The sequence below is a fragment of the Carcharhinus amblyrhynchos genome, chromosome 3 (assembly GCF_965287045.1).
Source record: "Carcharhinus amblyrhynchos chromosome 3, sCarAmb.v2.hapA, whole genome shotgun sequence".
Lineage (NCBI taxonomy): Eukaryota > Metazoa > Chordata > Chondrichthyes > Carcharhiniformes > Carcharhinidae > Carcharhinus > Carcharhinus amblyrhynchos.
The window spans coordinates 124,077,032-124,093,263 of NC_137326.1; the positions used below are offsets into that span (position 1 = coordinate 124,077,032).

The window sequence follows — 16,232 nt, forward strand, 5'->3', positions numbered from 1 at the left end:
CAACATTTGACGTCATGGAAAATGTTAGGGCAGATGAAAAGATAAGTTTTAAGAGATATATTAAAAGAGGAGAGAGAGAAATAGGCAAGTGGGGGCAGTTAGGGATGGAATTCCAGAATTTTCAGCTTAGCTTGCTGAAGCCATGTCTGCCAAAGTGACGCAATTCAAATTAGGCATGAGTTGAAAGAGCACAGAGATTTTGGAAGAATGCAGGGCTAGAGATACTTTATAAAAATTTATTCGTGGGACATGGGCGTTGCTGGCTGGGCAGCATTTATTGTCCATCCCAAATTGCCTTTAGAGGGCAGTTGAGTGTCAACCACATTGCTGTGGCTCTGGAATTACACGTAGTCTGACCCAGATAAGGACGACAGATTTCTTTCCCTAAAGGACATTAGTGAACCAGATGGGTTTTTCCAACAATCGACAATGGTTTCATGGTCATCAGTGGATTCTTAATTCCAGATATTCTTTATTGAATTCAAATTTCACCATCTGCTGTGGCAGGATTTGAACCTGGGTCCCCAGAACACTACCTGAGTTTCTGGATTAGTAGTCTAGTGATAGTACCTAACGGGCAAGGCCATGGAGGAATTTGAAAACAAGGATGAGAATTTTAAGATCGAGGTATGCTAGATGTAGGAGCCAGGGATGATGGGAAACAGGATTAGACACAAATTAGAATAATGGCACCAGAATTTTGGATGATCTCAAGTTTATGGAGAGTATCAATGAGAAAAATCTAAATCTTTACCAACATGCAAAAGGCAGCAAGAAAAACATATAAATCATTGAGGCATATAATTTTTAATTATTTTAAACAAATCATAATCAAACAATTTAAACAGAACTTAAGTACATTATTTTTCCTCTTTTTAACCAAAAAAGTTAAGCATTGCACTTGCAAGATACAACAGTGACATTCAGTAAATCTAGGAAATGTAAAAGAATTAAACCAAATTAGGAACACATCCCTAAAAATGAATAATGAATTGCAGAATTTTTTTCTTTTATATACGCTATGTAAGTAAAAACAAGACAAGCTTGCTACATTTATTCCTTTTTTTGTGTTGAATTTTAACTTCATTTACTGCCTCAGATCTTCTTTCCAAAGTTACTTTGATGCTTTGCATTTTCTGATTTTTTTTAATCAATTAACATGCATAACATTCACATCTATAGCCCTTTACATAATAGCTATCAATAGTTATGAGATCATAGCAGAGCACATCACCTATCAGTTCATTTAGAACTGCATTGGCTATGGCTGAAGGTCTGTCCACAATCCAGATTGTTCCTTTTCAAAGCACTGGGTAGGCACAAACAGGATAAGGATATTTTTAAAAGTGCATATTTCATTTCAATTTTTTGATTTATTGACAAATAAATCATGCCCCGATTATTTACATTCACTGGATAAAGCGAGAAAGTGCTACTAAAACTACAAGTCCAATATATGCTGGAGGTATACATTCATTGCAAGCAATCTGAATTGCTGGTGCATCCATTCTGCATCACTTCTATTTTCACCACTCAATCGACCCAGGTTGCGAGGTCAGTTCGACAAAATCTTCATTGTAATTTACTGGTACAGATAGCACCATGTGGATTTTGAAGTCAGCATTGTTCAGTTCCTTGTATTTGTCCAGTTTGCTTTTAAGTTCTGTTCGGTCCCTCACAGCTTCAGTTTTCTCCAGTCCATCTGCTTTTTTGTGGCAAAAATACAATGCTCTGCAGAAAGTGGGAATACTGTGTTATACATCACATAAATATTCCTGAAAATCTGTGGTCTGCTGTGGCTGAGTGAGTGTGTGTGTGCGTTTGAGTGGCTGAGTGAGTGTGTGTGTGCGTGTGAGTGGCTGAGTGAGTACACGTGCGTGTGAGTGGCTGAGTGAGTACATGTGTGTGAGAGTGGCTGAGTAAGTGTGCTCCTGTGAGAGTATCTGAGTGAGTGTGTGTGTGTGGCTGAGTGAGTGTTTGCATGTGTGAGAGTGGCTGAGTGAGTGTGCATGTGTGTGATTGAGTGGGTGTGCATCTGTGACGATGGCTGAGTGAGTGTGTGTGTGTGTGTGTGTGTGTGTGTGTGTAAGAGTAGCTGAATGAGTGTGCGTATGTGAGTGGCTCAGTGAGTGTGTGTGTAAGAGTAGCTGACTGAGTGTGCGTATGTGAGTGGCTCAGTGAGTGCATGTGTGAGAGTAGCTATGTGTGTGCGTTTGTAAGAGTGGCTGAGTGAGTGTGTGTGTGTGAGAGTGGCTGAGAGAGTGTGTGTGTGTGTGAGAGTGGCTGAGAGAGTGTGTGTGTGTGTGAGAGTGGCTGAGAGAGTGTGTGTGTGTGAGAGTGGCTGAGAGAGTGTGTGTGTGTGAGAGTGGCTGAGAGAGTGTGTGTGTGTGAGAGTGGCTGAGTGAGTGTGTACATATGAGAGTGGCTGAGAGAGTGTGTGTGTGTGTGAGAGTGGCTGAGAGAGTGTGTGTGTGTGTGAGAGTGGCTGAGAGAGTGTGTACATGTGAGAGTGGCTGAGAGAGTGTGTGTGTGTGTGAGAGTGGCTGAGAGAGTGTGTGTGTGTGTGAGAGTGGCTGAGTGAGTGTGTGTGTGTGAGAGTGGCTGAGTGAGTGTGCACATGTGAGAGTGGCTGAGTGAGTGTGCATGTGTGAGAGTAGCTGTGTGTGTGCGTTTGTAAGAGTGGCTGAGTGAGTGTGTGTGTGTGAGAGTGGCTGAGTAAGTATGCATGTGTGAGAGTGGCTGAGAGAGTGTGTGTGTGTGAGAGTGGCTGAGTGAGTGTGCATGTGTGAGAGTGGCTGAGTAAGTATGCGTGTGTGAGAGTGGCTGTGAGAGTGTGTGTGTGTGAGAGTGGCTGAGTAAGTATGCGTGTGTGAGAGTGGCTGAGAGAGTGTGTGTGTGTGAGAGTGGCTGAGTAAGTATGCGTGTGTAAGAGTGGCTGAGTGAGTGTGCGCGTGTAAGAGTGGCTGAGTGAGTGTGCGCATGTGAGAGTGGCTGAGAGAGTGTGTGTGTGTGAGAGTGGCTGAGAGAGTGTGTGTGTGTGAGAGTGGCTGAGAGAGTGTGTGTGTGTGAGAGTGGCTGAGTGAGTGAATGTGCGTGAGAGTAGCTGAATGAGCGTGTCTGTGTGAGATGATGGCTGAGTGAGTGTGTGTGTGTGAGTGGCTGCATGAGTGTGCATGTGTGTGTGACGATGGCTGAGTGAGTGTGTGTATGTGTAAGAATGGCTGAGTGAGTGAGTGTGAGAATGGCTGAGTGAGTGAGTGTGTGTGAGAGTGGCTGAGTGAGTGAGTGTGTGTGAGAGTGGCTGAGTGAGTGAGTGTGAGAGTGGCTGAGTGAGTGTGTGTGAGAATGGCTGAGTGAGTGTGTGTGAGTGACTGAGTGAGTGTGCGTGCATGTGTGAGAGTGAGTGTGTGTGTAAGAGTGGCTGAGTGAGTGTGCGTGTGTAAGAGTGAGTGAGTGTGTGTGTGACGATGGCTGAGTGAGTGTGCATGTGTGAGAGTGGCTGAGTATGTGTCTGTGAGAGTAGCTGAGTGAGTGTGCAGGTGTGAGAATGGCTGAGTATGTGTCTGCGAGAATGGCTGTGTGAGTATGCATGTGTAACGATGGCTAAGTGAATGAGGGGGATTATGTAAGAGGGAGAATGGGTGTGTTTGGGGTTTGAGTGCATTTCTAGCTCTTGGGGAGAGCTTTCTCTGAGTGTGAGTGTGGCTGACTGCGTGTGCATGAGTGAGTGTGCATGTGTGAGGGTAACTGAGTGAGTGTGTGTTTGTGTGTGTGAGAGAGAGCGAGGATGGGAGTTTGTGTGTGTGTGAGAGAGGGGAGGAGTGCATGTATGTGAAAGAGAGAGGAGGGAACTGTGTGTGCGAGAAAGAGAGGGGAGTGTGTGTCTGTGTATGAGAGAGGAGAGGAGCTTGTGTGTGAGAGAGGAGTGGAGTGTGTGTGTGTGAGAGAGGGGGGAGTGTATGTGCGAGAGAGCAAGGAAGAGAGTGTGTGTGGAAGACAGCGAGGAGGGGAGTTTGTGTGTGAGAGTGAGAGCAAGGAGGGGAGTGAATGTGTTTGTGTGTGAGAGAGAAAGAGAGGAGGGGCATGTGTGTGAGTGTGTGAGAGAGAAGGGGTGTGTGTGTGTATGAGAGAGAGTGTGTGTTTGTATGTGAGAGAATGAGCAAGAGAGGTGGGAATGTGTGTCTGTGAGAGAGAGAGACAGGTAGGGAGTGTGTGAGAGAGAGAGGAGGGGAGTATATTTATATGAGAAAGAGACGGGAGAGTGTGCCTTCGTCAGAGGAGGGAATGTATTTGTGTGAGATAGATGGGGGAGTGTGCTTGTGACAGGAGAGAGGGGTGAGTTTATGTGTGAGAGAGAGAGGGAATTGTCTGTGTTTGTGACAGACAGAGAAAGAGTGAGTGTGTGTGTAAGAGAGAGTGTGTGTGTATGTGTGAGACGGAGAAAGTGTGTGTGAGAGAGAGGAGGGATGAGAGTGAGGGGACAGTGTGTGTCTAGCTCATTTCAGGTGTCAAAGTTCCCGGTTACCTTCACCCACACACCAACAGATGCTTTCATCCATCCTCACAGTGGATGACTGTGGGTGAGTGGGCACCGTGAGACCAGGACTGAGCTGAACACACATACACACACCTCTCCTTTTCACACTCCAATAATCATCTTTATCTGTGGCTTTATTTGTTAAAATTGTCAATTTATTGTTGTGAATTTTTTGGCTTCGCAAGTTATTTATTTTCATAGGTCAGCCTCTTTCAAAAATTCACATTTAACATGTCAAACCTTATTTTTCCAAAATTTGCTCATAATCCATCCACCCCTACCCCCAAGTGCAAAACATCAAAATGTGGCTCCACTCCCACACAATAAGGTTAGACCCTGAGACTTGGTGAGTGGGTAAGTGGAACATATAGACCCCGTAACTAAAATAAATTCAGAACTGATGGGAACATTGGAACAATTCTTATGGACAAAATGAAAAACTGGATAAATTCATGTATTGTTTTAGTAATTAATTTCCTTGCATTTTTTAACGCAGGTTGCTGAACTTATTTGATAGCTTTGAGTGTGCATGGATAGCTTTAAGCACACTATCAAATCTGATATCAAATCCATCCTGAATTAGAAATTGTGATGTGAAATTGTAATTGAGAACATTGAATACATCTGAAAGCAAAAATTATGTCAAAATTTTTGCATTGGGTCATCAAATGTTCCAAAAATATGATGCTCAGCTATTTTATCTCCCAGGCTTCAGTTAAAACTATCGTTCTGGACAGGAAGTGGTGAGAAATCATGTGGCCTGGAAGTTACCCATCAACACCAGGTAAGTGGCAGGATCTGCAGTCTCATGGTCAGAAAGGAAAACAAGCCTGTGATATGAGAGGCCATAGTTCTCTCTTGTAAGGTCTGGAGGTGCATTACAGCTCCCCTTAGTCCCACAAATGTCTCTTCTGGCCCTGATCCTGTCTTCACCTAGAGGTAAAGCCACAACAACCTTTTACCCAGGCCGTTGGAATGAAAAAAATCCCAAAAGCATCGAAAAAGTCTGTCTAGCATATGATTTTCATACGATGCATGTTGCATCTGATAGATAAGGTAATCTCCATACTGCACTGAGCTAAAAATCCAAGTTTTAATTCCTAACAGTTTTGCATTGGCTGATCTTAGCTGGTGCAGCAATTGGACTGCTACACTGGCTTCATTGCCTATGGCTAGGTAGAGAAAAGAGTGAGAGTTTCGATGACTGAATTTTTCATAGATCATAAAATTCCTACAGTGCAGAAGGAGGCCATTTGGCCCGTCGAGCTTGCACTGCCAACATCCTACCCTATTCCTGTAACCCCACAGATCCTCCTGACTAAGGGGAAATTTAGCATGGCCAATCAAACTAACCCGCAAATCTTTGGATTATAGGAAACTGGAGCACCCAGAGAAAGACCACACAGACACGGAGAGAACATGCAAACTTCACACAGATAATCACCCAAGGCTGGAATTGAACCCAGGTCTCTGGAGTTGTGAGCCATGTTAACCATTCTGCCACCTCATTTCATAGTGACCGCTAATGGAAAGAATGTATGTGTTTCTGGGCTCTAGGTGGAAGTAGTACTGGGGCTGGCTATGACATCTTTAATGTTTAAATAGTCTCACAAGCTTCACTAACCCAGCTCATACATATTGAATGGTTGCCTGTGCCAAGGTTGTGAGTGGCCTGCAGCTGCTTACCACTCAGTGTCCTTAAGACAGGAGGTACTGACTTGGGAAAAAGCAAACTTATAAAATTGTAGTGGTGGTGGTGGGGTGTGGGGGGCAGCAGGGGTGGGAGAAGAGGAGGAGGAGAGGGTAGAGGAGATGAAAGATGTTTTGGTCGAATTATCAAATATGTTACTGATTATTGCAATTTTATCTAAAGAAATCAGCCAGCCAAATCACAAACAGAAGAAGTAAAGACCCAACAAGAAACTAGAGATGGTTGGTGCCAACCAGTCTGGCAGCAATGACTGTGAGCAACAGAACTGACTTGATTTGTACTGAACTGCCGATATTGTGTTTGATAGTATCTGTAAATAGCCTCCCCAAGCCTACATTCTTAGATTTTTAAGTTAGTGAATACATTCTCTAATGTCAGAAATAGTTGCATAAGTGTCTTTCCTTTCATATCTAAAGCCCATTCCTGGCCCTTGGATCTTCTTGTACAAAGAGACTAGCCGATCTGAATAGCAATATCTACGATCTCATCTCTAACCCGACTGTCAGACTGCAGTAGTCTGCAGTAATGAGTGAGAAATAAAACTAAAGGATACATGATGAGGACCATGGGATATGACGTGCATTTCCTAACTTCTCACTGCATCATTTATTTACATGAGCTGTATAATAAAAATTATACACAATGAAAAATGTAGGTAAACATTTAAATACAAATAAAAGCTAAACTAACATGTTGTTTGGAAATTGGTCCAAGTAATGTCACTATAAAAACTTCTAGAATCAGAATGATCATTGCCGATAAAAATGAGGCAGCAAAGCATTTGACTAGGTCCCTCATGGCAGGCTGGTGCAAAAGATTAAATCACACAGGATCAAGGGTGAACTAGCTAGATGGATTCAGAACTGGCTTGGCCATAGAAGACAGAGGGTAGCGGTGGATGGATGTTTTTCCAAATGGAAGTTTGTAACTAGTGGTGTTTCACAGGGATCAGTGCTGAGGCCTCTGTTGTTTGCAATGTATATAAATGACTTGGAAGCAAATGTAGCTGGTCTGATTAGCAAGTTTGTGGATATTAAGATTGCTGAAGTTGCAAACAGTGATGAAGATTGCCAGGGAATACAACAGGATATTGTTTGCTGGAAAATTGGGCAGAGAAATGGCAGACGGAATTTAATCTGGACAAATGAGAGGCAATGAATTTTGGTAGGTCCAATTCAGGTGGGAGCTATACAATAAATGGCAAAACCATTAGGAGCATAGACACACAGAGAGATCTGGGAGTACAGGTCCCAGATCCTCAAATGTGGCAGCACAGGTGGAAAAGATGATGAAGAAAGGCATGCTTGCCTTCATTGGATGGGGCATCAAGTATAAAAGTTGGCAAATTATATTACAGGTATGCAAAACATTGGTTAGGCCACATTTGGAAGACTGTGTCCAATTCTGGTCGTTACACTACCAGAAGGACATGGAGGCTTTGGAGAGAGTGCAGAAAGGTTTACCAGGATGTTGCCTGGTATGGAGGGTATTAGCTGTGAGGAAAGATTGAATAAACTGGGATTGTTCTCCCTGGAGAGATGGAGGCGAGGGGCGAGCTGAAAGAAGTTAATAAAATAATGAGTGACATAGGTAGGGTGAACATTTGGAAGTTTTTTTCCCAGGGCAGAAATGACAATTACAAGGGGGCACAAGTTCAAGGTAAGGGGGGAAAGGTTTAGTAGAGATGGGCAGGGGAAATTTTTTAAACAGAGGGTGGTGGGGGCCTGGAATGCACTGCCAAGTGAGGTGGTTGAGGCAGACACATTAGTGACATTTAAGACTTATCTGCATAGACACATGAACAGATGGGAATAGAGGGATGCAGATGGGGAATAGAGGGTCGAGATAGGACAATGTGATCGGTGCATGCTTTGTAGGCTAAATGGCCTGTTCATTTGAGAAATTGTCTACATGGATGAAATAGCCAGAGGAGGTGTGGGGAATGTGAATTCACACCAAGCTGTTCCTGTGCTGTACTGGTCTTTGTTCTATCAGCAATGGCGCAATTCCATGCACTTCCCTTTTCTGCAATATTAGATTCCACAAGGCAAAGAATTCATTTCCAGGGTGCCTGGGGTTGATCCTCATTATTTATCTGTGGTAATTGATTTGATTTGATTTATTATTGTCACATGAACATACAGTGAAAAGTATTGCCTCTTGCACTCCCAGCCTAAACTGTGCATGGCACTGGTAGCAGGCTGGGAAACTGCACATCCTCAAAAGGCTACTGCCATCTGAAAGGAACTTAATTTACACTTGGAAAGGTCATAAATGATGTTTCTGCACACTACCAAAACACAAAGGCTGTTCAGAGCACAGGAAAATGGCTGGCAAAATAAATATGGAGGCAAGATTCGGATCATGTGGGCAAACAATGGAGAGGTAGTAAATTTTGATGGTTTTAGACAGGAACTTTCAAAAGTTGAGTGGGGGAATTTGATGGCAGGCAAAGGGATGTCTGGTGAATGGGAGGCTTTCAAAAGTGTGTTAACAGGGTTCAGGATAAGCACATTCCTTTTAGAGTGAAGGGTAATACTGGTAGAAGTAGGGAACCCTGGATGACTCGGGATATTGAGACCCTGGTCAAGAAGAAGAAGGAGACACATGATAAACATAAGCAGCTGGGATCAAGTAGGAATAGAGAGAGAAATCAGGAGAAGCAAAAAAGGGGACACAAGATTGCTTTGGAAGATAAGGCAAAGAAGAATCCAAAGAGCTTCTACAAATACATAAAGGGCAAAAGAGTAACTACCAAGAGAGTAGGGCCTCTTAAAATATCAACAAAGCCATCTATGTGTGGATCCACAAGAGATGGATGAGATCCTAAATCAATATTTCTCATCAGCATTTACTATTGAGAAAAGCATGGACGTCAGGGAACTTGGGGGAATAAATAATGATGTCTTGAGGGGTGTACTTGAGAGAAAGAGGTGCTGGAAGTCTTAAAGCACATCAAGGTAGATAAATTCCCAGGATCTGATGAAGTGTATCCCAGGATGTTGTGGGAAGCTAGGGAGGAAATTACGGGTCTCCTAGCAGAGATATTTGAATCATTGACAGCCTCAGGTGAGGTGCCTGAAGATTGGAGGGTGGCAAGTGTTGTGCCTTTGTTTAAGAAGGGATGCAGGGAAAAGCCTGGAACAACAGGCCGGTGAGCCAAGCATTTGTAGTGGGTAAGTTGTTAGAAGTTATTCTGAGACAGGATCTACCGGCATTTAGAGAGACAAGGACTGATTAGGGCAGTCAGCATTGTAGTGGAAAATTGTGTCTCACAAATCTGATTGAGTTTTTTGAAGTTGTAACCAAGAAGGTAGATGAGGGCAATGCAGTTGACATTGTCTACATGGACTTTAGCAAAGCCTTTGACAAGGTACCGCATGGTAGGTTGTTGCATAATGTTAAATCTCACGGGATCCACGGTAAGGCAGCCAATTGGATTCAAAATTGGCTGATGACAGCTGAGCATTGTTTTTCAAACTGGAGGCCTGTGACCAACAGTGTGCCTCAGGGATTGGTGCTGGGTCCACTGTTACTTATCATTTATATGAATGATTTGGATAAGAATTTAGGAGGCATGGTTAGTAAGTTTGCAGATGACACCAAGATTGCCTAATGGACAATAAAAGAGGTTATCTAGGTTTACAATGGGATTTCAATCAATTGGGCCAATGAGCTGACAAATAACAGATGGAACTTAATTTAGGTAAATGCAAGGTGATGCATTTGGTAGATTGAACTAGGACAGGACTTACTCAGTTATTGATAGGGCATTGGGGCGAGTTATAGGACAAAAAGATCATAGCTCCTTGAAAGTGGATTCTCAGATGGACAGGGTGGTGAAGAAGGCATCTGACACGCTTGGTTTCATTGGTCAGAACGCTGAACACTGAGACATCTTGTTGAAGTTGTACAAGACATTGGTAAGACCATACTTGGAATACTGTGTACAGTTCTGGTCATCCTATTATAGAAAATATATTATTAAACTAGAAAGAGTGCAGAAAAGATTTACTAGATTTATTAACTTGAATTATAAGGAGAGGCTGGATAGACTGGGGCTTTTTTTCCTTGGCGTGTAGGACGCTTGGGGTGATCTTATAGAGGTACATAAAATGAGGGACATAGGTAATGTTTTCACTAGAGGGTGATGGGTGTCTGGAACAAGCTGCAAGAAGTAGTAATAGAGGTGGCTACAATTTTGTCTTTTCAAAACCATTTAGACAGATTTGGCTAGTGCACATATGATGGGCTGAATGGTCTCTTTCTCTGTTGCAACCGCTCTATGGTTCTATGAGTTTTTCAATTCAGAGCAACTTCCCCAGAGGAGCGCCATAAAGGTATACCTAGAAGGATAAGATAGTTAAGGCTGTGACATTTTTCATCGAGTGTGGATTGGCTACTGTGCAGCAACGCTTTGAGTAAGTTTGGAAGTGACAAAGCCCAGGGTGATGGTTTAGCCAGTGTAAGACATAACGTGAGTAGCAATGTTGGGGAAATGGAAATAAACAATTCTTTTGGTAGAAGATACAATTAAGTTTACGTTTGAACGGAATGCCGGAATTGGGAATGGTCTTTTGGGACTTATGGGATTCTGGAGGTGATGGTGCAGGATCATTAGCTATGTCTAATAATCACCAGAGATCACTATATGTACCTGAATCCAGTACTTGGGTAGCTGACCTTTTGCCATCCACGCTCCTGCAGAAAAGGCTTTACCAATTTTTTGTGAATGTCTTTTGGAGCTCCACCAGGGGTCGCCACATACAAATAAAACAAGTTCCCCTCATCACCTTGCTCCTGAGATGTCCTGATTTCTTCCATTATTTCTTGAGTACTCACATCCATGTTCACAAATCAAAGTATTTTGGTAATATGAACTGTAAACTTCCTATGAAGAAAAATATAAATCATAAGGCACTTGAATTTTAGTCATTATCACAATGTACAAGTGTAATTGTTAAATGAGGGCGATTTGAGAATTGAACAGGATTTTATCACTGCACTTGCAGAATTCTTTTCCTCTGGGAGAGCTCTGATTCAGTTTTTGCAGCCCTGAGATTTAAGTTCTAAATGGTAAGGGTGGCAGTGGTTAGCACTGACTGCCTCACAGCACCAGGGGCATGAGATCAATTCCTGGCTTGAGTCACTGTCTGTGCGAAGTCTGCATTGTCCCCGAGTCTGCGTGAATTTCCGCCGGGTGCTCCTTTTCCCTCTCACAGTCTGAAAGACATGCTGGTTAGTGCACTGGCCATACTAAATTCTCCCGAACAGGCACTGGAGTTTAGTGATTAGGGGATTTTCACAGTAACTTCATTGCAGTGTTAATCTAAGTCTATTTGTGGCACTAATAAATAAACTTAAAAAGCTATTTGTGGGTGCTGTACGAACAGGGGGACTTGGAGGTCAATTTTAGCTTATCTCTGAAAGTAGTAGGGAAAGTCAATAAGGTGGTTAAGAAACCAGTGGCTTTATAGGTGGGGTATTGAATACAAGAACAAAGGAAGTGATGCTAAACATTTGGAAATCTCTGGTAAAGTCTCAGCAGGAGTACTCTGTGCAATTCTGGGCACCACATTTTAAGAAGGATAAAGAAGACCCAGGAGAGGGTATAAAATGGATGACAGCAAGGATGAGGAAGTTTATGTGTATAGAGATTTGAGTAGCTCGGGTTATTCTCCTTTGAGATGATTTACAGAGGCAAAGGTTAACGGTAGAATTAATAAAGGTATTCAGAATTATAATACATTTTGAGAGAGAAAGTCAGAAAAACTATTTCCTCTGACAATTAACAAGAGACAAAGATTTAAAATATTTGGCAGGAAAATTTGAATTTTTTTCACACAGATGGTTAAGATATGTAGCACATTATCTGAAAGGATGGTGGAATCAGATTTCATTGGGACCTTTAAAAGATAGTTGACATTAAGTTGAAGAGGACTAATTTGCAGTATTGTGGGGTAAAGACTGAGGTGTTGACCTCGGTCAGTTTGGGCAGTTTGTTCAAAGTGCCTGTACCCATGCTTTGGGCCGGATTGGCCCCCTTCCATGATATAAGATATAATGACTTAGAAATTTTGTCCACAATTCAAAGGAAACATTAATATCAATGTGACTGTGGATTTCCACGAGCTTTTTCATTGTTCCTCCACCCACAGATAGTTGCAAGCTGATAGAGTCAGCAAGTGGTCTGCTTTGGAGTTTCAACAGTTGCTACTCCATAAAAGGCTTCACGAGAATGCGATGTGACTTGGAATGATTCAGCCACTTAGCTTCCTCCTTCATTGTGGTTAATTGCCTAGCTCTGTAAACCATCACATATGCAAAGATATTTAAGTTTTGACACTATACTAGGGATGGGTCCATGTTTTATCCTACCATACCAAGTGAATCAAGCCACCGAGGTCAAATGCTTTTCCTTCGCAGGTTCAATAAAAGTAATACCCAAATGCAGACTAAAGAAATGTGGAGAAGCCTTTCAATACTAACATTTTTTTCTTGGATCTCCCTGCTCCCCAGGACAATTTCTGGCAGAACTGGGTTGATGGGGATGCAAAATTAGTCTTTCTGACCCCACCCATTTTCATGACAACACCACAGTCAAATGTCAGAACAATGTTACTTAAATGTACTTTGCATTATTTAATCCATGGTGATGTTGGATGCATGGGTCATCTGTTGATCTTAGCATCCAACATTGCTATGCTCTGAAAGGTTTGGTAATAAAATGACTACAGAAGCCATGACGCTAAGCGCAAAAAAACAGTTTCCCATTTGTTTTTGAACTTGTACCAGTGGCACTGAGACTGCTAGCAGCATAATGTTGTGACATGCCTCTGACGCCTGTCACTGCCATTTTCTATCCCATTCTAAGCACATTCTCTCTCCATCAGAGACAGGGGAGCCTGCAAAAATGATGCAACTGATGAACCATTCGGACCAGAAGTATCTCTTCGACGATGTGGTCCAATCTTGCAATCTGGTCCATAGGGTCCAGAAGTCATACTTTGTATCATAATACTTTCAATGCAGAAATGTTCAAATGACAAGAGACTGGCGTACCCCAAGGACTGTATTTACTAGCTTGAATTTTGCAACATTCAGATTTATTAAAACACGTCATAATCCACCAATTGTACTTTTGAGCATGGACCTTGCAAAGCTTACTGTTTACTATGAAGTCACGAAAGTGAAACTTAAGCATAATGAACTAAAATGTTCAATTCAAGTTCAGGAAATAAACTGAACTTGGCAAAATGAAAATTCCTTTAGGCTCTTGGGTACTATATGATACACAAATGTAAGAAACGGGATCAGTGGGAGACCATTTGGCTTCACCATTCAATAAGATCACAGCTGATCTGATTGTGGCCTCAATTCCACTTCCCCCCCCATAATGTTTGACTCTCTGGTGGATCAAAGATCTGCCTAACAAAGAAAAACAAGCACACCATTGCTCCAGTTACAGTAACCAATGCCTTATCCATTCGGGTAAGCTGCGGCTGTGGTCCACAATTGGCAGTTGGAAACGTTGACGAGATATGAATTTGATTCTGGATATTTTCTATCTCTAGACTTCTCACAGTTTTGGTAGGGTTTATTAAACAAGCATTTAATAGGATTTATTCGCACAATCCATCTACACAGCAAGTAGTTGAATTGCTGCTAAAAATTAATTTTCTGTGGTGGATTATGTATTACACTCCATTCATGAATGGATGTTGGCAGGATATCTATGTCAGGCAGACATTTCCTCAATTTAGAGTGTCCATATATTACAGTGCTTGTTCAAATTGCATTTTTTCTTCCAATGTACATAATGCCACAATTGTTCTTGCCCCTGCAGGCTCCTTCCTTGACTGTTGGTTGGTTTTGGAAAGTTGAGAACTGCCTCACACTATGAACCTTTGCATATTGTGTTCATGAAAATGAGGAAGAACTTGAATATATAGGATCCTTGCTCTGTACAGCAAATGGATGCTTCTGAAGTATAGCCACTTTTCATAATGTCGGCAAACACAACAGAAATAAGATCCCGCAAACAGTAAATGAGATAAGTGACTGGTGAATCTGATTTAGAGACATTGACTGAGGGACAAACATTTACCAGGACACTCTTTTATATTCTTTTATACCTGAACGTGACACACTGATCCTCGGCTTAAAGATGGTACCTCCGACAATGCAATACCTTGCTAAAGTATTTTCTCAAATTATGTGCTCAAATCCTGGAATGGAACCTGAACCTGTAGCATTTGGATTTAGAGATGAACTTATTACCACTGAGGCAAGCTGACACTTGGGGATGTTTTCTCTGTGGGATTCTATTCTTACTATATTTAAATTCTATTTTAATTCCTACATTTCTCTATTCAGCTTGTACCTTGGGATGATTATTAAGAAAAGCAAAGTTTCATATTTCATACACTCTTTATTATCTAGCAAACATTGAAGAGCATTTGGTTTGTAAGACTTTACTAATTCCTGACATCAAACCATTCATGTGAACAGATGCCCACCAGGGAGTTAAAGATGCAAGTGAATCTCCAAACAGATTCTCAGGCTCAGGACACTAAAGGCTCCATTGGAAGATTTAGCACTGAAGATGACGTAGTAACTCTGCTAGATTGAAAGCAAAACCCTGACTGTATATCAGTGAGTCATTCTGTACAATATTGTTAATATTTTTAGACTGCTGCATCCTTTTTACTCTAAATGATTTTAGCTTTTGTGTTGCAAATTACTTTTGTAAGTGAGTCCTTACTTGCTACATCATCAATTCTGCTGTCATAAATTTCAGCTAAAATATTGCAGTATTTGGGATGTCTCTTTTTAAAACTAATTACTTCAGTTACTGGTTCTACCCTGTGCCTCATAAGATCCTCCTTGTCTTCAAGAAGCGGCAGATTAACAGTAACGTAAGGTCTTCTCATACGGTATAAAATATTAAGTTATTTGCAATTCGATTGCAAGCATTATAAATACTATAGGTCAGATTTTGCAGTCACCCTTTAATAACACCTACACTTGTTTGCAGATTTTCTGTGGGATTTTACACTGGAACATGCTGAAATTAGGGTGCCACATCTTTGGGCTGTTGTAGGTAAAATAATACCACAGACTGTTAGTGAGTCAAAATACAGTGGTTTTTATTTCAAAGCTCTGGTGTTCACTCAAGAGCTTTGGGAGAAGCAGGGACTACCAAACTTCTCATAGAACACAAACACAAGTGGGCATTTATACATCATGTGTCTTAGTGTCAATCACGATTCAAAGTTCCACTTTCTGCCAGACCTCCGGGTCTTCCTTCTTTGGTCATGATACAGCCCCAGATTTAGTCATGATTCACAGTCCAGCTGGGAGCTGCAATCATGACAGAGCTTAATCCAATCATGATTCAAAACCCTTCTACAGCAGTACCGGAATCCCTGTCTTTGAAGTTACTTGTGCAATTGCAGCTGTCCCAGCAGGACTCTTCCTGTTAAAAGCCGGTATTGCGATCTGCCATCAGCAACTGTCAAAAGCTGGTATCGTAAACTACCATCTATGTAACGATGTCCAACTAACACAAATAAGTAAGATTTGCAATGTCTATAAAATAACAGCCACGTTAAACTATCTGTCTTTATAAAAATGAGAGTTAAAGCATGTAATATATGAACAAATAACTCATATTACTCCAAGGAGCAGTATAAGCTTGAGAAGATGAGTCATGATAAAGGGTTATGTTTGTGACATATTCAAGATACAAAACCAATTAACTCTTTCCCTTCAGATACAAAATGCATTCACCCTTTCCCTACTTCAGGGCGAAATGCTACTGCAGCAATATTTCTGAGGTAGCAGGACAACTCAGACATCCTAATTTCCCTGATCAAATGTGCGTGTGTGGCCATTGGTAGCTGCTGTCTTATTTACACTTTAATAATGGTGTGTGCTATTACATTAGCCTTTTTGCTATTTCTACAGGAATATTTGACCTGA

The 16,232-nt window shown here is 41.8% G+C and overlaps 1 long non-coding RNA gene across 1 annotated transcript in view; it reads right to left on the minus strand.

The window, feature by feature from the left end:
* Positions 1–791: 791 nt before the first annotated feature.
* The window catches only part of LOC145341519 (uncharacterized), a 69,537-nt gene continuing 54,096 nt past the window's right edge, over positions 792–16,232 (minus strand). The window contains exons 2-3 of the long non-coding RNA XR_013886375.1: positions 10,906–11,139; positions 792–1,731 (exon numbers count right to left, since the gene is read on the minus strand). This is a non-coding gene — a long non-coding RNA (uncharacterized LOC145341519). The remainder of the gene's footprint in view (positions 1,732–10,905; positions 11,140–16,232) is intronic.